At 47.4% G+C, this 27,428-nt stretch overlaps 1 protein-coding gene across 5 annotated transcripts in view; it reads right to left on the reverse strand.

The window, feature by feature from the left end:
- The window catches only part of LOC144170706 (secretin receptor-like), a 358,512-nt gene that overhangs the window by 302,943 nt on the left and 28,141 nt on the right, over positions 1–27,428 (reverse strand). The window lies entirely within an intron of this gene.

A 27,428-nucleotide genomic window follows, 5' to 3' on the forward strand; every position in this document is an offset into this window, starting at 1 on the left:
GGAGTGGTAGTCCGCGCCTCCTGCTTGCACTTGTTAAAGCGCCCGTGGAGGGCACGCAGGAGAGTGGTTCGGAGAGTACAGTTCACATGACCCGCCCTCTTAAAAAGCACTCGCTCCTTCCAGCCGGCACAGAATGAGGTGCTAAGGCACGCGGCATTGAGAGATGACTAACCCAGCCAACGGGGAGCTGTTATAAAAGGCGCGTGGCATACACGCGTTTACAATCGCCTAGTGAAAATTGTCGGTGTAGGTATACACTGAGTGAGCGGCTGCTTTGGTAAGTTATTATCATATTATCATCATAGCGGTGCTCCCATTTCCATCAAGACTCTGGACAGTTGGGAAATGTTTACATCATACCTATACCTTCGTGAACCCTGCTAAGTTCTTAAATAAGCACTAAATGGCCCACTGAGTGAGAAAATGCAGTGCACCGTTTCCTCTCTCTCTCTCTCTCTCTCTCTCTCTCTCTCTCTCTCTCTCTCTCTCTCTCTCTCTCTCTCTCTCTCTCTCTCTCTCTCTCTCTCTCTCTCTCTCCCTCTCTCTCTCTCTCTTTTTTGCTCAAGAAACGTTTTACCTACCTGTTTACCTGCCCTTTCACTCCGTGAGATTAGATGCCCAGCCAAACTGGGCTCAGTCCAAGGAGGCACAAAACAAAATACATTTGTTTGTAATTTTCAAACGAGCATCTTCCTGTCTTACTAGCTGAACGAAAATTGTAAGGGCTAGAGTTTTATTATAACGGACAAAGAGGGCGTTTTCCCTTCCGTGTTGCAGGCATCTTACTGCCTGCATAACACCCCAAACCAAACCGCTCGACCACAACGACCGCAGACAGGTCGCGCCGAGCCGCGACACGTCCACGTTGAAATTTCCCACAGCACAACGGGTATGTGAACGGTGAATGCGTGAGCCTGCCTGCGCTTTGATGCGAAAGCTACAAAATACACACCTTCAGTTTAAACACACCGCAAGAACCCGGCAGGGAAAGTAGAAGGGGCGCTAAGAAGCTAAGAATGCTTTTGCAATCACACTCATAAGAAGTGCGTGGGTGTCCTAAGAATTTTTTCGCGTCGTTTTCTAAGCCATTATCAGCTCGTGGGGGCTGTTTCCTTTCCAAAAATTGTAACAAAACTTCTGTGAGGAATTACGTGACGGTGCGTAGCCATTCTGGCCGCTGCCATGGCAATTAACGCACAGTCCTCGAAGGACATCTTACACGGCTTATTTACTCTCGGGGGCTTATACCGTACGACTTCTCCTTTATGTTTTGGTTTAATTCTGCTCTTATTTCACCTCTCTTCGACGCCACTTCGTTGTTGTGTTTTGTGGGAAAAGAAAAGGAAAGGAAGTGTACTGGGGATACTTTTGAGCTTGGCAAGTAGCTCACTTCGGCGCCACTTTAACCCTCCTAGGCTTTGTTTGAAATTCTGTGTCACCTGAATTTCCCTGGCCATCCATTCATACAGGGTGGAATAGCTCGTAATTTTTTAAAATATAGAAGTGCTTACTTTTGGCCACGGAATAAAGGTCTCCCTCTCAATGCACTTCTGTATTATAGTAATAGAAACAATAATGGAGCTGGGAGTATAGCAGCTGAGCCAATCACACAGTGACGTGTGTATAAAAAGTTAGCTTTTTTTTTTGCAAATGAGTAATGCAGTGAAAGATACCCATAAAGGGAAAACCGATGTCCTGGTTCGGCGCCACTTTAACCCGGACCACGACTTTCACTTTATGAGTAGCTTTCACTGCAAGACGCATGTGCAATGGAAAAAAGTCAACTTTTTATAAACAAAGTCACTGTGTAATTGGCCCGACTGCTATGCTCCCAGCCGCCTTATTGCCTCTTTTACTATTATAAAGAAATGCATTGCGGGGCAGACTTTCATTCCATGGCGAAAAATAAGCACTTCAATATTTTTAAAAATTACGAACCATTCCACGCTGTATGAATGGATGACGGGGAAACTCAGGTGACAGAATTTCGAACAAAGCCCAGAAACGTTTGATGGAAGTGACACTTTGGCTAGCCGCTCCTCGACGTCATTTAATCTGGGTGTATGATCTGCGACCTGGAGGTAGACGTATCCATTCGTGGTAGAGAAGGGGGCCCGACACTTTTCAGCAGAGAGTGTTAGCAGTGGGAAATTTTCAACGTCACCGGCATCCCGATTGTACGAGGCGTCCCCGTTATGACTACAGAGGAAAAGCACAATAAAAAATGAGAATAACAACTCCTGGCGTAAGACAAGAGCGAAGCCAAATAAAAGCAAGCACACGCACACACACGCACACACACACAAACACGCCCGCACGCGCGCACACACACACACCAAACACATCCGCAAGCACACACACGCACACACACACACACACACACACACACACACACACACACACACACACACACACACACACACACACACACACACACGCTTCAAAGACAAACAAACCCACACACACGAACACATCGCACTATGGAACTCCCCACGTTTTCGCTTTCGTAGCAAATTTAAAAGCTGAGTTTTAACACACGAGATTTTTTTACGGACACGACAAATCCACATTATCCTGTTAGGGGCGAAGCTCCTTAAGGCGTGGGTCTGTCCATCCTCGACGTATGTATGTAGCCACCTCTAGTTTAGTTCTTGGATTGTTTACTAGATGGCGTGGCTACCTCTAGTTTAGTTCTTGGATTGTTTACTAGATGGCGGTACTTGTATATGATGAAAAGATGCGCTTGGATTGTTTACTAGATGGCGTGGCTACCTCTAGTTTAGTTCTTGGATTGTTTACTAGATGGCGAGGAGCGTTGTAATAAAATCCGTTCGCTGTTGGCGCGCGCTCGGAGTCGCCCGATGGATAAGGCTGCAGATGTGCGAGCCCGCGAGGCAGAAGCGCTCCGTGAAGTTGCGCGACGCCGCCGCCAAGATCCTGCCGTACGAGAGCGGGAGGCCGAAGCGTGTCGTCTGGCTGCGCGACGATGCCGCCAAGATCCCAGCGTTCGAGAACGAGAGGCCCAAGCGTCACGGCAACGGCGCGAGGACCCTGCCGTACGCGAAGCGGCACGGCTGCGGCGCGAAGAGGATCTCCAAAACGTCAGAGAACGGGAAGCGGCGAGAAAGCGCGCGTATCGGCAGGCAGACCCCGATGCAGTGAGAGCTCGTGAGGCGTCTGCAAAACGCATCAGGCGAGCTCAGCCCCAAGGTGCCGACGCGCGGTTTAAGCGAGACTTTCTAGACGTTACGTTCGGACACAGATGTAGTGGGCGAACTTTCACTGAAGAGTCACGGTTTTACCGATGATTTCCCCTCAGGAGCTTCGCCCACTCATCATCATTCACCCCGTGGATATGCTGTGAATTTTTTTTATCAGCAGCATCTCTGTAACAAAATACCGAGGACACCTGACCCCTTGTTATCAGTTGGGAATACGAAATGATTAGGTTGCAATTGAACACCGGAGAGTGAGGTTTCGAGTTTTGCTGCACTGTGTCTGTGTATCGGAGAAGACGGCCACCATTTACTACTGTGGAAGTTGCGGCTGGCGACGCCGGAAATGCTGCACGCTGCACAGCGGGACGAGGTTTGGGCCTGTTGGTGACACATAATGAGATAAAACGCGCTAACAAGACGAGGACGAAGAGAGAATACACAAGCACAAGCGCGAACTTTCAACAGAATGTATTTCGGAAAGAACCCCTTTTATACCTGGAGGTAGACGTGCCGCAACGCGGGAGGAACCAATCGCAGCAACAAACGGCCGCCCAAAATTCGCCGTTATACCGTATTTGCACGGTGTCTCCCACAATCTAAAGAAAATTGGCGGGCGAGCCAATATCAAAGTTGTGTTTTCTGCGCCGGACAAATTGACCAAACTGTGTAAAGCCAGCAATCCTTTTAGAAAAACCCCCCTCCAATGTTCCAAAAACCACGAAACAAAATATGTCAAATGCGTGGAAAATGTTGTCTATGAAATACCCCTTTCATGTGGAAAACGGTACATAGGGCAGACGGGGCGCTGCTTGAACGATAGGCTTCGTGAACACTGCGCTAATGTGAGGAATGGGAGTAGCGGATGGCTGGCGCACCACTGCAGCACGTGCGAATGGGAAGGGGGGTGTGAAGCGGATTTTCAAAAATGTGTTGTTATCAGGAAAAACAGAGAAAAAATAACTCGCGAAATCATAGAAGCAGATATGACAGATCGCTTAAAAGCAAACTGCGTAAGCACGCCTTCTGTATCATTGTCCGAAAAAGAAATTTGTTTTTTACGAGATGTGTAAACGTGCGCATGCACGATACTTCCTTGTGGTGTGAGCAAGTGTATAAAAGGGGTTCTTTCCGAAATACATTCTGTTGAAAGTTCGCGCTTGTGCTTGTGTATTCTCTCTTCGTCCTCGTCTTGTTAGCGCGTTTTATCTCATTATGCACAGCGGGACGGTGCGCGGTGCTGAGCGGCCTCCGCCGAGCGCGCTCGGTATCCTGCGTAGCCAGTTGGAGGTTTAAGGGCCATTTTCTGCTACAGACTCCGAAAGCCGGCTTTTTCGCTAAAGGGGCAAATAATGGTTTCGCAAGCGTTCGCCAATACACCTTTGTGGATTGGATAATACGTACCTAATCCGTTTCTGCGGGTATGTGCTGCGCGCGTACTATACTAACGCCCGTGCAGGTAAAGCGCAAGCCTTCTTGCGACGCTTCTCCCTCCTGCCAACCTTCCGTTTTCTCGGTAACACCGAAGGAAAACGTCGATACGGACAGGGCCTTTTCCTCTTTTTCGTGCTTCCTCTAGTTATCTGCTTGACGGCACTGGGTTAGATGTATATATCCCATTTTGTTAGTACATTTTCTGTCTCTGTATTTTGATATTTTTTTTTGTTTTATTGGTTGCGTGAGATGTACGATTGTGTCAGATTGGGCTATCATTTGCCAAATTACGCGACATTGTGTTTGGTTTGTTTATATTTCTTTGGGTTTTGAATCTTTTTTTGTTTGTATTTACACTCTTGTTACAATTAATGGCCTTAACTCGGCCAATCACGCAATTTTGTGCATTGCAATGCCTTCTATTTGTCGGGAAATTGCCACGCGGGAATGCTTACGGATTTAAAAAATGACAGCCACATCAGGAATGCTAACGCTAGCTGTACAACAGCGTGCGGAGCAAGGTTACAAAGAAGAGTTTCCTATCATTATTTATTATCAAGCAAATAAGTGCTTGCTGGACTGTAATTGTCATCCAGAGTGAAATGTTCGCTGCAAACCAGCGTGCTCACCAGCTCTTATTTCCGATTCTCAAGCTCCTTATCGATAATGCTTTTCCGGATCGGTCGTCTGCTCCTCGCAGGTACTAAACAGAACGTTCCAACTGGACAGCACAGCAAAGGGGACGCAACAAATGTTTATAAACGTCCATTGTTTCGTCCCTAAGCCGCTGCGTGGCGGCGTAAGTTGGTTCAGAGGTAGCGATTCGAAACCGGCGCGACAAGCAAAGGACCAGTTGTGCATCACAAAGACAAAAGCGACCGGACCTCATAGTTGAGTTGCCGCGTTAGCCACCCGCCGACAAGACAAACTTGGAATTGCGAATTGGCTACCCCTTCATTGCTAGTCGTGACGCTAGAACGCCCGAATAAAGTTAAAATCATCGTGATTGTTCTGCGTTGCATTCCCTGCGTATCACAAATGAGATGTAGGTGGTGTTGGTAGTATCAGCTAAGAGCTTCACTCATGATTTCACAATCATGGCAGTACGACATAACCATGGCTCATCGGCGGACGGCAGTTAAACGGAGGCTTTCACTCCTTTTGTCATGGTGCACTGGTGAAACTCAGTAAACTCTGAAAGCAACGAAGCATACGTTATAACAAATGCTTCGTCATTTCGACTGGGAAATCTGCGCTCGAGAACTGAACATTGTACGTCGAAATGCCGACATTCCACTGTTCTGTGCCCACATAGACCCACGCGATGCCAATATTGATGTTGTTAAGGCCAGAATGTGCCTTTCGGGGGGAGAAACAAGCGTATTGTGTTCAGTTTTTTGTGTGTGGTTCTCATGCGGGGACCGAGCGGCGGACTGCCGGCAAAAGAATCCGGCCCGTTTTTCTGCTGCTTTTGAAGCCCGGGAGAGGTGTCGAGTGAGGCTACCCAGATGCGCCCGCGGCCGGGAGTCTAGACGCAGGGGCCGAGCAGTCTACCGCTGTCGGCCCTCCAGTCAGCGCCACTTTTTTGCGAAGCTGAGAGAATGGAATGTTCCTTTTTATTTGTGTGCTTCTTTTTTGCATTTTCGGTATGCTTAATTAAAGTTTGCCCGTTTGAAATCTCCGAACGACTACCCGTTGTCGAAATGAATAGCAGATGCACCGATACCCTTTAAAAGCGATTCAACGGACTGATTGATTGGTTGTGGAGTTTATAAAACGCGTCAAAGCTACACATAAGGTATGAGGAGCGCGTAGTAGAGGACCCCAGATTAATTTTGAGCCCCTGGGGATGTCTGACGCGTACAGAAATCTCGCCCCAGTGGTGTCTTTGCCTTTCTCTTCTATCAGAAAACCATCCACCACTGCGGGTGACTAAACGGACTAGATTCGGCAGAACATAAACTGAGCTAGTTGAAGCAGCTTCATCATTTAAAGCGCAAAAAATACGCAACAAAAGACGTAGAAACACGAGCGCTGTCTATGAAGTATGTATTTCATAAAAAACCAACAACTTGTACTCGATGCTTTCCTCATAATGCATGCGGAATGCACACCACGATAACATTTGCTTTTTCATTCCATCATACTGCGTGACCCCTTGAGTGTTGCCTCAAAATCCTAACTTCATTCGTCTTGTGTAATCGATGGCTGGGCTGCGCACGTGAAAACTTCCACAATATTTCGGCACCTCCCGTCTGTGTGCGCAAACTATGCTGTCGCCGCACTCCCAAATGATCGTTGGCATTTGCAAGCTTTGCAATGAAGCGCGAGAAACCGCCCGTTTTGTCTACTTCTTCCGTTACATCTTTTTGCGCTTTACATTATGAATAGGCTACATTCAACCGACGAAAAAATACAAGATAATGGCAGCAGTATCTAAATCCAGGAAGACAGGCCTGGGGCCTGCGTTTGGGGAAAGGACGGTTCGACAAACGGGGTGAGTATAAATACAAAGAAGCATGCATTATCAACGGAGGCAGTTCTTCATAGCTACTGTGAAGAGCTTTCTTTTTTCAGTCTTGGGAGTGGTTCCGAGTAAGCAATGTAAATCCAGTATTCTTGCTACAAGGTCACTTTTAAAGGGACTCTGCAACATTTCCTGTTAACGCTTTCACTCTTTCCTTCGCGTCTGGAAGCACTGCGAAAGCTGCAGTTATCGCCAGCGGCACTGCGTGATGTGCTTGAGACAGCAGATCGCCTTCCGTTCCTACTTCGATTTGGTGGCTTTCTTTTTAAAGTGGCTATCGAATGCGCTCATTGCTGCACTGAAACGAAGCCGGCCAATAGCCGCCACACCGCTGAAATGACGTAATGCGCCTTTTCCAGGCCAAGTAGAGCTCTCGTAGCGGGGAATTAAAACACAATTGGTGCCTCACGGCCGGGCTGGAGGTGCGGTGGACGCAGTGCGCGCGCGCCGCTCCTCCAGTCCGGCCGTGGGTGGCTCTTTCAGCCATGTTTGCTGGTGACGCTGTTGCCCAATGCTTCTAATCACGAAGCCCGCCCACGGTGACAGCCAAGAGGCTTGCTTTGCATGCCAACCGTGCTCCGCTTTTTTAACTTCATGCGCGAAGATCGCTATTTGAGTGCGCTGTTCACGAAATTTAGTACCATTTCTTACGATCGTGCGATGACTCAGCGCTTCTGTAGCGGCACCCAAATGCAAAGTAGTATCTGTTTGGAGTTGAGCCCGGTGTCCCCAACCAACACAGTCGTTAGAAGTGGTATCTGCGATAATTGAAAGCCCCCAAGAGTAATGGCGAAACCCGCTAGCGCATGCGCAGAAAGAGGCCATAGAAAAGGCCCATTTCAGCTGTCGAAGAACGCCAAGACCGGGAAAGAAAGAAAAACCTATTCAGTAAGTTTTTTATTTATCTGGTGGGCATAAAAAATAATTTTTGGCTCAGATACCTTGCGACCCTCTAAACTAAGTACTATGTGTATTGGTTGACTAAGTTCTGCGAGCACTTAAGATTAAAAAAAAAAAAAAGTCGAAGAAACTGTTGCAGGGTCCCTTTAAGTAAATTATTTATGCGGCTGAAATGACATGACGAGTGATCAGTCGGAACAAATTCTGCATCTTGCACCTTACAAGAACGCGAACACAAAAAGTGCGTACAGCTAGAAAATAGCAACTGAAGCTCGGTACACTAGGCAGAAAGGGTACGGGCGGCACTAGTTGCGTTAGCAAGCCGGATTTTTTCCGACCGCCTCGATTTCTCGAACTAACGACGAAAGGGCACGTTTCAGGAAATGGGGACATGCTCTGTAGCTGACATTTTTTTGCGATACGCCAGTTCCGTTAACGCCGTGAGCGTGCCGCATCATCGGTGCACAGCCCGGTAAAAAGAGCGTAACAAGGCGCCCATATATACGATCCCATCCCGACGCGTGTTATCGACCTATCGACATTTCCATGCCGCAGCGCCCGTCAGCACGTGAAACGAAGGCCTTCCCTCACCCTCTCTCTCTCCTTCATTCAACAGCCAATGCCACTTACAACAGCCCTAAGGATACTATGCGTAACCCATCCGTCGTCGCCACTGTGTCTGTCAGGTCAGTCACTCTGCTTTGCAGTCGCACGTGTATTCGCAGGCGATGTTCTCCTTTGCTTACAGCCACTTAGAGCGACTGGGTTGTCGCACTGTGGCCCTAATGAAATTTCCGGCCTTGGTGTGTAGGCGGTGTTGATGGATGTTCCGTGCGCCCTATGCGGGAACTCGCAGCAGGGCGGGATTGTAGGCAGTCCGCGTCGTCGGAGCATAGCGACAGCGGTGATGCCCTTGCCACGTGCGCCAGCATGGCAGCCCGTTGCAATAGCTTTACTCGCCTGCATACGTTCTGAATACTGTTTGCGCTACGTGGGGAGCGTACGTTGCGGCAGAGCCGTACACGTCGAAGCCGTTACTGTACGCGCAACAAGTTTAACAGAACCACGAGGAAAGGCTACCAATCCCGCTTTAAAAGGCCACTGCAACTGAGAACATGGTCCAGCTCTTTCTCATGCGCGCCGCAGACACAGACGCATATATATATATATATATATATATATATATATATATATATATATATATATATATATATATATATATATATATATATATATATATATATATATATATATAGGGTTTGGAAATGAGGGGCTCGTTAGGAAATACGGAAATAAATGCCGGCAGTCTACAACGCCAAAGAGGGCAGGTAAGGCATTCGAGATCTAATCGAAAGGCGTGGGTTCGGTCCCCACTCTGGGCGCGTGTTTTTCTTTCTTTCTTTCTCACGTAATTAATTAAAAAAATGTAACGTCACTAACGGTAAAAAAATAGTCTAACAATTCCCCTATGCCCTCTTTGGCGTTGTAGACTGCCGGCATTTCTTTCCGTATATATATATATATATATATATATATATATATATATATATATATATATATATATATATATATATATATATATATATATATATAAACAAGCCTTGTTGAGTCTACTGCAGGAAGAAGCCTCTTCCAAAGACCTCCAGCCACGCCTATCGAGTGCCTGAAGATTGATTGTTTTATAATTGGGGGGTTTCTTAGCAAATGTACTCAACCAGGGTTTCCAAATCCCTGTCTGGTGAGGAAACTAGTAAAGCCTCCCGTGGTATACGGCGATGTTATGAGTGGACAATGCAGCATTCCAGACATGGTAATGTGATGGAGGGCGGTTGCTGAGCATTCGAATGCTGAGCGCTGGTATATATATACGCCACGCCTTCCTAAATTAGCCACGTAATGTTACAAAGGATAAACGAAAGACAGCTTTTTGAGTAAACTCTAGTTCAGTTATCCAAGGGTGAATGTAGTTTTAGGCGAGTATACCCAACAAAAAAAAATGAACAGCTTTCCCCCGCGTGTAATATATCTTCGAGATGAAAAATTGCACCCGTATTCACACTAACGTAGAATGGCACATTGCATAATCAGATAAATATTACTATTAAGGCTAGACACACAAATTGCCGCTTACATGAAGCTCGCAATGGCTAACGCCTATCGACATAATTTCACCTTCTCTATATAGTCTCCCCTGTTTTTTATTGAGCAACTTAAACGCATGAGGTAGACAATAAAGTCTGTTATCCTGGGAAGCATCTCGGTGGACGTACGTAATTATGCCACTTAAAAGTTTAAGCAGAATCTGTTTTACCAGTGGCATGTTTGCTTGAATTCCAAAATGATCCCCATCTGCAACAACGAAACTAACTTTTCCCACCTGATACTCGGTTTTCGATCAAAACTCTTCAAGGAGACTGAACTTCTAATCACCGGCTATCTTTTTACCACAGAGTATGTCCGCTATAGCTACACGCCCAGCCATCGGTGCGCGATGAATGAGTGGTGTATCGTGGACGAGTGTCTCACACTATATGCGATAATTCCAAGGCATCGCTCAGTGAGTGGTAGTCCTCGCGTAGGATTCCGTTGCATTTTGCTCACGCCACGGTGTCGTCAGAATAGCCGAAAATTGCTGGGGGGCGTGCGGCCGCTAAGCGAGCGCATACTGCTGAAGGCTTTGGCGTTCCAAGAAGTGCTTCATCAGACTCGACCACCAGGCTGTCGCCCAATTTCTCAGAGGGCTTCGTTTTCCTTTCCAGACGCATGACAGCGACGCTGATGGAGCGATGCCGCCATGGCCAATCCCACCACCTACGTGACGAACACGCCTTCTGCCTCTATGCACTACTCCGAAGTTTAGTTCCGTGCAGTTTGTCTTTGAAGCTGTGGTTTGTCATTATCCGATCTTGAAGGAATACGCGGACAAACTTTGGGTTGATGTAATACAATTGTGGATGGCGCTTGTTGCTGCTGTTGCTATTAATGGGAGAGAATGTCAGTAGAAGCGTTGGCTCGTCGCGAGCTTGATATTCCAACTGAACTCCGCTAAATTCCGAATAAAAAGTAAAGGCAAGAGCGTGCGTACGCCACATAAAAAGACAAAAAAACTTGTTACCAGGTGCCAAAGTTACCAACGCTTTTGAATGTTGGTGCTGATTGATTGATTGATTGATTGATTTATTGATTGATTGATTGATTGATTGATTGATTGATTGATTGATTGATTGATTGATTGATTGATTGATTGATTGATTGATTGATTGATTGATTGATTGATTGATTGATTGATTGATTGATTGTGGGGTTCAACGAGCCGATGGTACACAGGCGATGAGGCGGGCCGTATGGGAGGGCTTCGGATTAATTACGACCACATGGGGATCTTTAACGTGCGCCGAAATCTCGTACACACGGGCGTTTTTGCTTTTCGCGTCCGTCAGAAAAGCGGCCGCCGCGGCCGGGAATCGAAACCGCGTCCTTGGGCTCAGCAGCACAACGTCATGGCCAGTGCGCCACCACGGCGGGAGAGAGAGAGAGAGAGAGAAATAATTATTTATTGGAGAGTTTAGCTCCAACCCAACCAGGAGCTGGCTACTCCAGGCATTGGAGTATACAAAAGGTACAATACTTGCCCTAAGGAACCACAAGGGGTTAGATTAAGTACATTGAGACAGCAGCGGTCCTTACAGCAGTGGAATAAAGTTAAAAAAAACAAAAAACAAAAAAAAACAAGAGAACTATACACATCTATATACAGACGACATCCACGACGTGACACAGATAGTTTCGCCAATATACATAACACCCTTGTGTGTTTCCACACCCATTTCAGAGCGTTTCAGAGGAAAGTGCACTTATTTAATAGTGTTCACACATCTTCGTCATTTGAAAAAAAATCCCTTAAGGCAAGGAAGGCTTTCGTTTGGTTGCGAATGTTGTTGTTTGGATACTTCAGCATCAGCGAGGTTCGCCCCCGCTCTATTTTCGCAACTCTCTTCCCGGCGTTGGACAGCCTTAACAGCAGGGTTGTTTAAGATCAAGCTTGGTCCAGTGGAGTTCACAAAAAGTGTTCGAAAAAAAAAGAAGAAAAACTACCGAGCGCACGTGAGCGTGCGCCCTGTGAGGAGCGCCCGGCGTCGTCCAGGTTTGCGCGTAGGCTTGCGTCACGTGACGGTCCAGCAAAAAATACCAAGAAAACAGTTCACGTGCACCCGCGCCTCAAGTGTGGAGCACCGACGCCAAGTTGGCGCTGCAGACGCCGAGTTCGCGAATCCGGTGGCCGCTCGTTCTAGCGCGTGCTAACGCGGTCCAATTTGTGAAAGATGTGAAGGAGAGCAGGCAAAATGATTCGGGCCTGCCGGTGCGGGCGGGGAGAGCGTTCAGCGGCAACTTCGGGAGTCCGCGTGAGGTGTGACAGACACACTACAACAAAGAGAGGGGACGCCAGCTATGCTGTTTCTGCAGCCTGGCACCACTAATTCACTCTGCGCAAATTTATTTTTGTTTATTCGTTGTCTGCATGCGTTAAAAGTTCACGTGAATAAAGAAACGCTCAAGTGCGCGCAAATTATCCCGGTGAAACGACAGATTATATCGTCGCAGCGGTCCCCTGAACCTACGACATCGTGAGGCAACGTCCCCTCTGACTTGGCAAATAATGAGCACCGACCATTGTTTTTGAGCGTACAAGCAGCGTACACCCACATGCGGCATCGATGTACGGTCTCGCCACAGAGTGAGTCATTTTACAATTTCAGTGGAAAATAATGAACAAAACAATCGAAAAAACCTGTCTAGTAAGACGTCATCTTGAAGTCTCTGTATTTTTAATTTATGTTAATTGCTTGCTTCGGCTTTGTTTTTTTTTTCCTTGTATTGTTGATTTTTACGTGTTCCTCTTTAATGCTTTACCTTTCTTGAGCTTCTTCCCTCAGAAGTGAAGTCCTTCTTACGGCACAGCGCCTGGTGTTCGGACTTGGAAGACGTCCATGGTGACACTTGTTTGATATTACAGTTCGTCTGATTGATTGAGCTGTATATTTGTTTTCGCAGCATCCAAGAAGCGCACACAGGAGAGGGGCAGGACGCTGTTCCACTCCCTTTTCTATCTACGTCCAGCTAGCTTCTCGTCTCGAGTGCTGTCCAGGAACTTATTCAGCAATGCTCTCCAGGAAGGAAGAGGCGCGGTGCTTCCAGGCTTCGTGATTCGTATTTCATTTCTTTCTCCTCCCTTTGCTCGACGTTTCTTTCCTTCCGAAAAAAAAATCTGGGTATGAAAAGCGGTTACGTGGGGCAGTTGGATCACCCTTATTGTACTCCCGCCACTTCAGCATTACGCCCCACTTTCGAAAACGTACTCGGGAAGAGAGCAAACCACTTCCGTGATGCGTTAGGTGCAACAAATTTGGGTTGCTGGCATTGCACCACGTGCAAAGACCCTCACACAAGGCGCAATGTGTGCGCGCTTCTTCTAAATCTGAAAACATATCAGTTTCCCTATTTTCCCAAAAGCAGCAACTGAGGTTCTTTATACTCGTCGTCTCTGACACTCAGTAATGTCTTATCTTTCGTGCGCATTTTTTTCTCACCACGAAACAATTTTTCATGGATTATGCATGCGTTTTGAAGGATGGCTTTGTGGTAGCAGTGATGCGGATTTAAAAGAAGACCGAACGAAATAGACTGGGGACATTATTGAACTCATGTGGGAATCCACCTGTAGTCAATCCAGTGCGGGGATGGGAATATTCGGGAGATAACAGCATAGGGTAGAGAAATGTAGAGATCGGAAAGGAGAGAAAGGAGAGATCCACTGTGGTCGCTCCCGTCGCACACAACAAACCTGAAACACTGCTGGCTGGCGTCATGCTGCGTCAGGAAGACGAGGAGCCTCAATAGGACCGGTGAAGCGTACAGCCTACCTGGCTGAAGCAGGAGCTAAGTCTGCACCAGTTCCGACCACTTAGCAGTTCGCTGGACAGGACCGAAGCCGACGAACACGTACTGGGAGCGGGAGCTTGCGCTCGACAGCCCGGACCAGCAGAGAGCAAGCCGAGCCATCCATACCCATGGGGACGGCCCGTGTGGACAACGGGCAGCCGATCCAAAGTCCCGACGAAGCGGACGAGTGCGCAGACGAGTCCGTCCTGCTCCGAAGCGACGACTGAACTGTCCTCCTTTAAGCTCTTTATTTTGATCAGGAGCGTGTGTGTGCGCGTGTGTTTGTGAATGTGCGCAGGTGTGCACACTTGAATGCTTAACGATTGCGTCCACTTGTTGATGACTTATCCAAACCTAACAGCATTTTATAGGCAGTGTCAGTGACCAATTCCATTTAAGGTTAATATTGTCCCCGTTGTCTTTGCTGCTTCTGCTGCGAGAGATAGAGAGAGAATAAGTTAAATGGTGATGGCGGATATGTTAGCCATGCCGTTGGGCCTGGCTTGCTACACCAAATTAAAATAAGAAAGAGAAAACAACAACCAGAATAGAAAAATTTATGATGCACTCAAAGTTCTCAGCCAAATATACCCTAAAGCTTTTCACGAAACTTTGTCCGCTGCTGTGCTCCGCAGCATAGAGTTTCATACTAATAAACACTAGAGGGAAATCTGGCGCCACTGTCTACGGGAGCCGCGCTTCGGCGAGCGTTCCGTCATGTACCGGGCAGGCACGTTCCACTTGTCCTTGGCATGGCTCATGAACAGGCTGAAAAGTTGGCTCTGGCTGCAAAAAAGCAACAATATTACTGAAAAAGGTTCGTCAAATTTGTTTTGTTATTAGAAAATTGAACCTACAGAAAGATAAATTTGTCAGTAATTATGTAGAAGCTTCATGCACGATGGGCAGGAAAAAAATGTTGCCCTTTTTTGTTGGTTTTGGCATCGAGACAATAAAAAGGCCATATGGCTATCTAAGCCATGCAGGCGAGGAACGTCGCTAGCGTCAATGGCGCCGCCCACGGCGGCCCGCGACAGCAGCGACAAATTTCCCTCTAGTATATATTAGTATGAAACTCTATGCTCCGCAGAGACAGCAAAGAGCTTTGGTTGCCCCAGCATCCTCACTCGCACCGGGCCGAGCATCCAAAACAGCCCTCAGTTAAAGTCCCACATCAAGCGGACTACACGAAGAATATGAGAGCCTGCCTGGGCACCATGTACATCGAACACACACATACGACATGCTGGATGTCCTGTCATGCGTCGCAGTGGAGCAAAGCGGTGAAGCTCCCTGGTGGATTTTGAACAAACAGGTAATAACCTGCTGAAGCCGTAGATAATGACATTCTAAACGCGTTCCTATAATACGTTCTTCCCAGACCCCCGGTAAGTGACAGTGGATGAATAAGTACGTAAGCCCGGCTGCGTTCAAGGCACGTTACACAAAACTTGGGATTTACTTAAAGTTACGCGAGTCTGCCTACGCACTTGAAGCGTGTGTTACCTCATCACCGGCTCGCATGATTTACTTCTCTTATTTATTTCTTCCGCTCGGTGGAAGCAAACTACTTTGCTCGTTTTCAGCAGCTCAATTCCCCCAAATGAAAAAATAAAAGCTCAGTTCTGATCATTTCCTTGCGAAGAGAAAGAATGTCCAGCAAAAAGAAGGAAGACAGAGCCAGAAAAGGAGACCTGTTGCGCTTTGTTTAAGCGAACGGGCTCCAACGTTGCTATTTGTCACAAATTGTCAAATGGATATATCGCTGTATAAACAGAAATACAAATACAAGAAATGCACATTACCAACACACAATCAAGGGTATGTGCTCTCGCTCTGTTCTCGGAACAAGACAGAAGGAGAAAAACTAGAAAGAGCTAGAAAGGCCCCCGATAGCTTTCTCTTTCTTTATAAGAGAATGAAGGGAAAAAAAAGAAAAGCGCAACTAAAGTAAAGTGCAACTAAGCGACGTGAAGTCTCTTAGTCGGGAAAAGCGGTTTCGTCTTCGGCACGCAGTGACAAATTTGCAAAGTGATATCGGCGAATAGCAGCCGCCGTCAAGCGCATCTCGTCTTCTCGTTTGGCGTGCCAAGCCGTCGACAACGGCATCCACGGAGCAGCATCCGCAGGCGGGCCGCGTATACTTTGGCGGGGCGCCTACGCGTGGCTTGCATGCTTTATTAGATGGAGGGAGCCACCATCACTCTTTGTGACGCGTGCGGCTGACACTTTCGCTTGGTGATTTTCGCAGCTTGAAGAGAAGTCGGCTTAGCGCTCAGTTGATTTATATATAGCTTACAACGCGACGCTATGCATGTAAGCTAGGTTTCAAGATGAAAACTTTTCAAATAAAAAAATGGAGAAGTGCTTTATCACAGTGCAATCTCCAAAGCTTAGCATCAGTTAGCGGAGTTGGGCACTGTTCTACGTATTTCTTGACAAGCTGCTCTAACAAGCTTGATCAAGCGATCGCCATGCTCCATTTATCTAGCAGAAGATGGGCTCGACGATCCGCCCAAACCGGCCTCATCCGTCACCTTAGGCATAATCCGCTTCTCGGATGCTGGTTTTGTGTGTGCGGGCGTGCTTGTGTGTGTGGGCGTGTCTGCCAGCGCGCGTATGTGTGTCCGTGTCCGTGTGCGTGTGCGTGTGCATGTGTGTGTGTGTAATGGGCGTGCACGCGTGCCGTAAGTGTCTAAGTTCGGGATCCTTGATCGGGAGCACTCAGAGCGGAGTCCCACTACACCGACGATGTTGCACGTGAACAGTAACCTCATAAGCATAAAATTCCATCAGAACCTGCAGATTTTACTTGTGCTTCTTGTGTATGCGTGCACGCCCGGGTTCGCGGAAACTTTAACGCACAGTTTAGCGATCAAGATGTTATGGCTTACTCAGGAAACAGCGCCTCTGCATTGATCAAACCAGAGACCAGTGAGAACATATTGGTAGATTTTCAGTGTTATCAAGGATACCGACGGGGCTTAGCGGCAGTGTCGCCTTCTCAGCAGTCCGATCACGGTGACCTCAATATGCGTTCAGCCGTGACTGCACTTGAATTTCACGCTGACTTAGTGACATGACTATCCTTTAAAAGCGAGCGACGCTTTTACTGGCTCTTAACCGGTATGTGGCGTTCGTAGTTGTCTGCTTGCCTAGTAGGTCATGGGACTGAGGCTTACTAATACTGCTTCATCACAAACAGCATTTATGCCCCAACCGTGAGTAGGAACATGAAGTACAAATAAGTAAAAACCTGTCCTGGGTACTAGTGCTGGCGTCACTGTTCACAGATACCAGCAGTGCTTAGCGCGAAGAAATTCTTCAGCACAATTGACATGAGATATACGTGTGTAACCAAGGGAAGCTGTCAGGGAATCTGTTATTGCTTTTGGCAAATAGTTGCTTTTGTATTAATTGCAAATAATTGCAATTAATTGCAAATAATTGCAAAAAATGCAAATTTTGGCAAATAATTTCAAATAGTAGCTATTAATTGCTTTTGGCAAAAACAAATTATTACTCCCACAATTAGGAAGAATTTGTCAATAAATCTTCATTACTACTACGTTCGGTGGCAGGAGGCGAGATAATTAAGCAACACGCACACACACGCGCACGCACAGACACACACGCACGCACGCACGTACACTCACACAAAATATCTGCCACTCGTTTGTGGCATAAGCAGCGCTTGCAGAACTGAATTCGTGTGGTTTGGGCTTTCAGAACCAGTGAAACTCGGTTGATGTTTAAGTGCGCATAAGAAGATAGCGAGAAGCTGTCGCGCGCTGGCCGAATCAATCACGGTCGCTTAGGTCATGCCGTCCTTCGGCTTGACTATTTCCAGGTGCTTGCCCACGCGTCCTCGTTCGCTGAGTCCAAGGATGTCTAGACGTACGTTGATGCTTGTAAAAATAAACTTGTACCAGTTATGTTATAGACACTCGTTCTGGCAGAGGAAACTACCGATCCTTCAGGGTAAGCATTTTTACGCGATTGAGTAAATATGCGATTCGCATAACCTGAGCTACACTTGGAGAAATCTATTCTAATCTTAAAACGAAGCTTTCTCGGGGGGGTGTTTCTAGAGTCTGACATTCATGAACCGTCACTCCCTTAATAAGACACGCGAACACAGAAAACAGCTGCGCTTACCCATGCATAAGAGTAGAAGGAAATAACCAAAGTAACTAAGCCGGCACATATTATCACCTGAGCTTACGAAACGGTTATCACTTCAAGGGTTGGTGTTCTTTACCTCGCCTGTACTACGGGTTAGCTACTGTACTCGCATAATATAAATCGGCATCGTGCGTGCCTGTCGTAGGACGGAAACGATACTGACAAAAGCCAAGTTATGTGCGCGCGAGTGTATGAATGTGTGTGTGGGTGCGCATCTGCGTGTGAGTGCGTACGTGCGCGTGCACGCAAAGTAGATACCAGCGAATAGATGAAACGCTTCACACGCTCAGGAACTACAGCAAAAAGTTTTCGCTGCCAAATCCACAGCCCCAGTCCCTTACCACCTTATTTGACTGGGAACACCCCGAAATGTCTCGAGAGCTGCATCTCCCCTTCCCCTCGACCTTTACGGCTTTTTATTTAGTCCATGCTTCACACACGGCCTCCGTTTAATAAAATTTAAAATACGAAATTGAGAGGAATACTGTTTGTAGGCAAAAACGGTGCCCAGTTATCGTTGCGTCCAGTTTCCATGTCCCGCGTGAAAAGTACAGAAGTACAGATATAACAGGGTAAACATTCTAGGTTCTTGATGTAATAGATACCCTTTACGAAGAAAGTGCTAGGAGTCATGTGTACATACCTATTTTTCCATATATATTGCAGTGAACTATATTTCAATTTGTTTGTATTATCCTATATTTCTGTAAGCCTGTGTTTCTTGCTGTTGACTATTCATGCTTGGCGGCTTTGACTGCACTGTACTTGTTGCAATTTTAGTATGCCTTCTCTTGAGTCCCCCCGCCTCCACTGTTATGCGATATTGGTGATCTGGGTACCAAATAAATAAATAAGTAAATAAATAAACAAATAAAAAATAAATAAATAAATAAATTAATTAATTAATTAATTAATTAATTAATTAATTAATTAATTAATTAATTAATTAATTAATTAATTAATTAATTAATTAATTAATTAATTGTTTGGATTTATTGAAGCAGCAAAATGGCTAAGGCGATGTATGAGCCTTATTCTTATTTATTATTTGTTTTTATTTTTACAGGGGGCATGTGGCACCCCCCGAAAAATATATCTAGGTACGCCACTGTTTCCGGCAAATTCCATCTTTCGGTCCGACACCCGAGTGATTTCGTTATCCTCTAACAATTTCCAGCCATATAAAAGGTCACAATTAGTTTTCTGATGTCTTGAAAACAAGCTCGTCAGCACAAGAGGAAGCCCATTGCACTCGGGCATTTTCTGTCAACACAATGTTACCGTTTCAGTGATTACGTGATTTTAACATTTAAGCAATTTCCGAGGTGCTGACTGATTGACTCTCCACAACGAATGCTACGCTCATGGAGGAATTATTGACTGTGCCTGAGCAAATCACAGCGTTAGTCCGTTAACCTGCCTTCTTCGCCAGGCGCCGATGTTGTTACATACTCTGCTTTGCGACATCTCTGCAACAACGCCCTACGGCGACTGCTTACCTTCTACAACAATTCATGGCAGACAGGCCGCGTGAAAGGAAGTTGGATAGTTGCTCGCCATGTAGCGGTCCTCAAACCTGGAAAACCGCCGGCTGACATCAACTCTTACCGAGATGCATAGGGAAGGTAGTGGAGAAAATGGTGCTGCAGCGACTGGTCAGGGATCAGAGAAGAAAGAAGTCGCATCGACAACGTCATTGCTTTGGGTAGGGACATTCATCGGCAAAAGGCTGCAAAAAATATCGCAGTAGCTGTCTTCCTAGATGTCAAGGCGACTTCTGACAGCGTTACTCATGAAACTGTTTGAAGAGAAATGACATTTGTAGGGCTACGATTGCGGATTCACACTGGCTCTGTGACTAGTTGCAGAATCGGCATTTCTATATGACCATAAATGAATGCGACACAAGGTGACATGAGATTACACAAGGCGTCCCTCAAGGCAGAGTTCTAAGTCGTGTCCTGTTTAGCGTCTGCCTCATCCTCATCAGGAACGTACTACCCCAAGGTGTCAACATATTTCTCTATGCTGATGACATTTGTGCCTGGGCTTCTGGCAAAAACCGGAGAAGTATACTATCCGAAGTGCAGAAAGCTCTTCTTGCAATTCAAAAGTACCTCAGTACCTGCGGGATGCTAATTTCACCCCAAAAGTGTGCCGCAGTTGCCTTTACGAGGTGGGATGTATCCCGCTATCGTCTGGTCATAAATGACACAAATACCGTACGTTCACAACAATAAATTTCTTGGAGTAACATTACATCGATCACGATCTTGGGCCCCCGAACGCCTGCACTCATTCATGCCCATTTTCAGGATGTTGATAGGAAAAACATGGGGCTGCTCAGTGCCTTCACTATGGCGACTTCATAAGGCAATATTTCTTGGCCTTCTGCGGTACAGCCCCCCAGCTCTGATTAGTTTGTCTAAGAGGAACTTCAGAGTGCTAGAGTACGCACAGGATCAAGTTCAGCGCATCTGTCTGGGACTTCCAAGGTGCACATCCACAAATGGACCTCTCTGCAAAGAAAGGTGCATGACAGCCCAGATACTCCAAGGTCAAAAGTTGCTTTGCACCAGCCTCCGTCACGTAACCCAGTATGCTGGCCATCCCACCAGCACAGGTGTCCTCCTCTCATGTGCGGAGCCTCCTACCGGCCAACTTTAAACGCCCTAGCAAGCCAGCCTTTCCGCCATGGAAATTCGCACCATGGGATGTATGCGTTACTATACAAGGTATTGGCAAGAAATCATCTATGCCTGAGCCAGCCTCGCGATACTTCAGGCTGGAGCATATCAGCTCGCGTTATCTTGGCCCCGTTCAGGTATATACAGACGGGTCCGTGAAGTCTGACTTGTCAGCTATTGGAGTGTGGATCCCGTCGGTGGGACTAACTGCGAAAGAGAAACTCCCTTACAAGAAGTCGTCCACCTTCGCTGAGTTAAGTGCTATTAGGGCGGCACTTCATCACATCACCACTAGTCCCTCTACGCAATCGGTGATCTTTACGGACTCGCGGCTTGCCTTGCAAGAGCTAATGAAGCCATCCCACCACTGCAACCAACTTGTGCGTGAACTAGTCGCATTGCACACAGTTACCCCGCATTTCGCTTCAATAGCTGCCAGGTCATTCAGGCATTCAGGGGAACGACGCCTCCAAGGCAGCAGCGAAAGAGGCGCACAATGGTCTTGTATCTATTGGAATCACGTATTCCAGACGAAACGGAAGTGCGGCCGTCTCTGCACTGGGATGGAAACTGCATCTCTCAGCTTGGCAAAACCCCCTTAGGATACCTTTGCCTCTACATTCCATGGACCCTCAGTGCAATTTCCACTTTCCGCAACGCCTGCAAAAGCAAACTGAGGGTGTCCTTCACCGACTACGCCTGAAAGTTGCCTTCACTCGTAGTTTTCTTTCTAAGATAGTTTGGGTGGACTCGCCATTGTGCTCTGTGTGCTCTGTGAAAGAAGACATACGGCATGTCTTGTATTACTGCTCGCACCATGCAACTCAACGCGAAACAGCGAAAAGAACTCTTGTGCGACTACTACGCGGAAACTTTTAGAACTGCATAACTTTCTTCGTCCTTGGCAAAATCACGCAGACGCGGCGCGAGGTACAAAGGCTCTCTTAACTTGTTTGTCTGACAAGGGATTAGTCGAGGTTCTTTAACCTTGAGATCCTCAGATGTTTTCTTCTAGTGATGTAAATTATTTGTACGTTCCGAAATGATTTCATTTTATTCTCTCTCTTATTCATCGTTGCTGCGTACTTCTGCCCCCCTTTCTTTGCTTTTTTCGCCTCACTATCTCCATTCTCCATTCCATGTGAAGTAGCAAGCCACGCCGTTTGTGGGGCTAAACTCTTAGTACTCATTAAAGCAAAGCTTTCTCTCTCTCTCTCTCTCTCTCTCTCTCTCTCTCTCTCTCTCTTCTCTCTCTCTCTCTCTCTCTCTCTCTCTCTCTCTCTCTCTCTCTCTCTCTCTCTCTCTCTCTCTCTCTCTCTCTCTCTCTCTCTTCTCGAATTGGGGATGTTTGTTTACCAACAAGCCTTCTTGTTTTCTTTCTCATCTACCTCCCAGAACGCCCATCTGCCTTTGCTTGTCACATGCCGGCTACAGCTAAAAATGCTTTGGATTTGAGCCCATGTTTGTTTCCCACGAGGCGTGCCTCGCTCATGGCTGAAACGTGTGCCGTGACTGTTGTAGATGTGCCTGCGCCGAATGGGTCCAGGTTCCCGAAATCTTCCCACACACCGCGCGACTGCGGGGTATCCAGATCACTCCAGCCATTCCCCCTCGGATGACTCCTGCGGGGTCGCAAGAAAGGGGCTGTGCGAAGCCGCTGAAACATCACAGTGAAACTGGGTCAGGCTACTTGCAAGCGATCTGTGCCCGTGTTGTACGTTCAGGGATTGTCCTTGTGACGGGGGTGCTCAAAGGTTTTTTCGGCGGAGCTGTACATGTCCAATCGCGTTAATTCTCGCGCCCGTGCGGAACGAAAAGTCTACCAGAGTAACGAAAACTCGGGGGCCTGTGCTCTGCGTACGGAAAAATTCCGAAAAAAGTAAAAGGTACAGGTCCTAGGGCATTGAAATTTTTGATATAGAATCGCTTACGTTGCCCCTGAAACAAATGTCTTCTCAGGCATACACTCATGCTTAGATGTGGAGCCAACACTAAAAAGAATGGTGTAAGCTTGCTTCTTGTAAGCTGGCGTTCTCACATTTCCTGCTGCACAGTGAAGCATGATCATGTACGGACAGAGTACGATTACAGCCCCACTTTGTGCTCCTCTACACAGCCGCCTTTTCACAGAGTCGCGTATACTGCTCCCCGGGCGTAGCGTCAATTTACCCACTGTCATTCTAGGGGCGAAGCCCCTTAGCGTCTGCGGCTGTTGGCGTCTCCTGTTGTCGTCGTCGTAATCGTCGTCTCATGCAGTCACGGTACTAAAACACCGGGAAACTCGTTTACGCCTCGCGCTAGAACGTAACGCGTACTAAAAAAAAAATTGGCTGCGTATCTCCTCCTTCCGTTGCAAATGTCTACGGAAGACGATAGTCGACTGGCGCCACTGGCACGTAAATGCCTCCCTTCTCTTCCGCGCTCACCTCTCATGCTGTTCCTCTCCCGTATCGTTCCTCCCAAAATAGCACGCTAGAATAAGTTTAAATCTACCGCGTTCTACTGCTCGAAGTCGGGTGCCTCGATGCCAGCGCTGCGGTACGGCGGAGACGCGCGTGAATCGAGGCACCCTACAACAACGTTTATAGAACCACGTTGCCCTACTCCGCGAGTGTTCCAAGCGGTACTCGAAACCTTTCTAGCAGAACCTTTCGTTTCTGTTGCAGTTTGGGTTTTTTAAATGCCGCCAGGCAGCGCGGGTAACAGCAGGCGACAGTTTCCGATGTAGCATTTTATTTGCTATCCCGAAAACGAAGCATCCATAAATTTTTAATAAAGGAACACTGGAAATGTTACTCCTGTATTGATTTTCTGTCTTATATTTGCGTTATGTCCTGTTCTTTTTTAACAATGTTGAGAAGTCTGAACAATTATTCCGGGCTTACACGTTTATATTTGGCTGTGGGTATGTATCTAAGACTATAGCGCAGTATCCATTTCACTTTGGCCGGGTGGGTGAATTGAGTCACAGACGGGTAGAGTGACAGAGAGACAGACCAAACTTTCTGCGTTAAGTAGCCCAAGAAAGACTATAGTCTTTAAAAACACCGGGGCACTCGTTTACGCCTCGCGCTAGAACGTGACGCGTACTAAAAAAACACCGGCACACTCGTTTACGCCTCCCGCTAGAGAACTTCGTGCTTCTGAGACGGCAAAGCTGTATACCTGTAGCCCCCAACGGTTTCATCTCCGTTGGGAAAAAATGCCAAGGCGCCAAGAATACACTTATACACTGCATGCTTCACACCTCCCCAGTTTTCACGTTATTGGAGATGTTATACTCCGGAAAAAAAACTCCGCCGCCGCTACCAGGTGGCGCCAGGTGTTTACTTGAAACTGCAGTGCACGATGCCCATAGCGTAACGGCGCTGAAGCTGGCGCTACTGATCAGCTAGAGATTACCGCACATGCAGGCCCTGGCACTCATCTTCGTGAAAATTTTCTTCTGTGAAGAACGTCGTTTGTGCAGGAGAAATATTCAATTGATGAGGTTAATTTATTGTTGCCCCACCCTGCGTATGCCATGTCTTGAGGCTTATCATCATCATCAGCTCTTCCACTCACGCAGCTCTGCTCGTGCACGCTCGTGTCCAATTCGAACGTCACTGCCACGCAGCTCTGGCCCAGCCTTCGTCACTTCGTGCTCGTCCCTTGTTGGCGCGTCGGTCCCGTCCACCTGTTCGAATTGTGATCCCCAACGGTCTCCGGGAGACGCGGGCAAGGCGCAGCGCCTCGCAAGACTGCTTCAGGCGTCTCGACGAGGGCCCCTCCCGACAAGGGCCCCTCCGACCAACCTTGCCTCCGACGAGGGCCCCTCCGGTCCGTCCCGCTGCGGGACCACCTGCCCCAGCCGCGGGACCAGCTGCTCAGCGTGGAGGCCGTGCATCTGATCTGAACCCCGACAGGAGGAGGTCTGCGCACCTGGCCGCGAAGCACGCTCAACTGAAGCCGGAGGCCACGGCTTCTGCTGCGGACCCAGGTCCGCCGGAAGCTCCCGGGGGCAAGCGTTCCCCTGCTCTCGCTGCGGCTGGGGGTTGCCCTGGCACTCGGGCCCGCCGGAGCCACGCGGCCCCAGGAAGCAAGAAGAGCCACGGCGTCCCTGGTCCCGCTGGTCAATCGGATGGGCTATGTGGCAGCGCCCGTTCAGGTGACTCTGGTATCGGGGACGCGCACCGCTGGCTTGGGACGACTCATGGCCATAGAACTGCGTCGCCCTGCACCCGCGAACTGACCCTGCCCCTGTTTATACGTGCATTTGGGCGTGTCTAAGGATGAGATGCCTAGAGATGATTTGCCTTTATTTTGTCTAGCATTTGTATAATTATGAAGAATTGTATAATTGATATTATAAGTATATGTATTATAATAGTACATGCGTAATAATTGTATACTGGTATATCGATAATTGCTTACATCAGTGGTTCTCAGCCATGAGTGCACCGGGGACCCCTTTAAGTCTTCCGAAAGTGATGGGGGACCCCAAGAATGAAATATATGTTGATCGGTGCCATGATATCACACAATTTGCACTTGCAGCTACGGTAGCCAACCCACTTATTTGATTCTTGCCCTTTGTGCTCAACTTTTACGACTATGCGTGTCACAATTTTATTGGCTCTTTAATATAAAAGTCTTCTGAACACTTACACGCTGGATTTCTGTGTGTTTTTCTCATATATTTCATGTTGTGCGAAACTCAAAAATTAATATCTGTGCTATGCGTAGAAACGTGACGTATATGTGGCTAAGTCAGCATTATGCATTGCCAGCAAATTCTCTCAAAATGGAGGGAAAAAAGGGGGGGGGGGGTAAATATTTGGAGGAGGCTTCGCGGACGCCTTAAATGCTAATCGGACACCCATTTGATAACCACTAGCTTACATTACAAAAGCTATAAGCACCCCTTCCTTAATAACTAACGTCATTTTTTTCGGCAGGCCCTTAAAAAATCAAGAAGGGGGAGAAAAGGGGAAGGCAGTGCTTTTAAAGACGGTAGTTTTTCTTGGGCTACTTGAACGTAGAAATTTTGGTCTGTCTGTCTGTGACTCCATTCAGCCACCCGGCCAAAGGGAAACAGTATCTGCGCAATAGTCCCATATACTCACAGCCAAACCTAAACGACTGAGTCCGGTGTCAGTGTTCATACTTGTCAATATTGTTTAACAAGAACAAGACGTTACGCAATTATAAGTCAGAAAAACAATACATAAGTGATAGTTGCAGTGTTCCTTTATTAATAAACTCATAGATGTTTGGTTTTCGCGGTAGCAAATGAAATACTACATCAACGGCAAAAAACTGTCGCCTGCTGTTGCCAGCGCCACCTCCTGGCTTCATTTAAGAAATCTAACGGCAATAGCAACGAAAGGTTCCACTAGACGGGATCCACATTCCGCTTCGAACGCTCGTGCAGTGGGCCATTGGGGTTTCATAAATGTTACAGTAGGAAGCCTCAATTCACGCGCGTCTCCGCCGTAAGGAAGCGCTGGCATCGATACACCCGACTCGGAGCAGTATAACGCGGTAAATTTACACTGACTTGAGCAAACCTCTAGCGTGTTGTCTTGGGAGGAATGACACGGGTAAGAAAAGGCATGAGTGGTGAGGGGAAAAAAGAAGGGAGGCCTTTACTTGGCAGGGGCGCCAGTCGACTATCCTCTTTCGGCGACGCCTGCAACGAAATGAGCAGATACGCAGCCATTTTTTACGTTGGTCTCTATAACCTCTAATGCAGCCCAACGTACGACAAAAACTGCGTTCACCCGCCATTTATTCCACCCGATCCCAGGTGGTCCCTGTGCTGCAGTTGGCTCTATGCCCCGTTATTAGTTGCGATTGGAGAAGTAAGAATAGAAACATTGCTGCCCCCCCCCCCCCCCGGCCCTGGCAGCGAAACAAGGTGCCATGGTGCAGTGGGCAGAAGGTGTAAAATCGGCCTCTTATCTTCTTGCTTTGCTTCAAGTGTCGTCAGTCAAAAGACGTAGTTTTCTGCCGACCTGCCATGTGGCACCTCCTCATTTCTTCCCTTTGCACTGCCCACGCTGTTGCCTCCGTATCGCTCACCCTATGATGCATGCAAGGAAGGTTTGCTCAATCCAATTCCCTTGTTCCGCGTTCGCACTCGTCAGGCGCCATCTGTTGAAACAACTTGTTCCTGTTTAGGTTTACATTGTTTTAGGGGCGAAGAACCTTAAGGCTGAGGTTTGTCCAGCGTCCGGCGTCCGTGCTCACGGCACAGCGCCGTGTAAATCGAAACATCTGTGAACAAAAGGTTCACAAAAGGCTAACAAGACCAAAATAAAAGCTTCACAAAAGGTTAGAGAGAGAAAGAGAGCCAATGGAGAGCCGTGCTGCGCATGCGCGAGGAGCATTGGGTTGGACTGTATTCAATTGGATTTGGATTGGATTGAAGTGGCTTTGAATTGGCTTTGAATTGGATTGGATTAGATTGGATTGGATTTGATTGGATTGAAATGGATTTGTATCGCCCACTCGTCATGATTCACTTCGTGGAGATGCGTGATTTTTCTCTTTATCTCG

Source organism: Haemaphysalis longicornis, unplaced genomic scaffold (assembly GCF_048455015.1).
Source record: "Haemaphysalis longicornis isolate Haplotype H1 unplaced genomic scaffold, Haemaphysalis longicornis Haplotype H1 scaffold_2, whole genome shotgun sequence".
In the NCBI taxonomy this organism is placed as follows: domain Eukaryota; kingdom Metazoa; phylum Arthropoda; class Arachnida; order Ixodida; family Ixodidae; genus Haemaphysalis; species Haemaphysalis longicornis.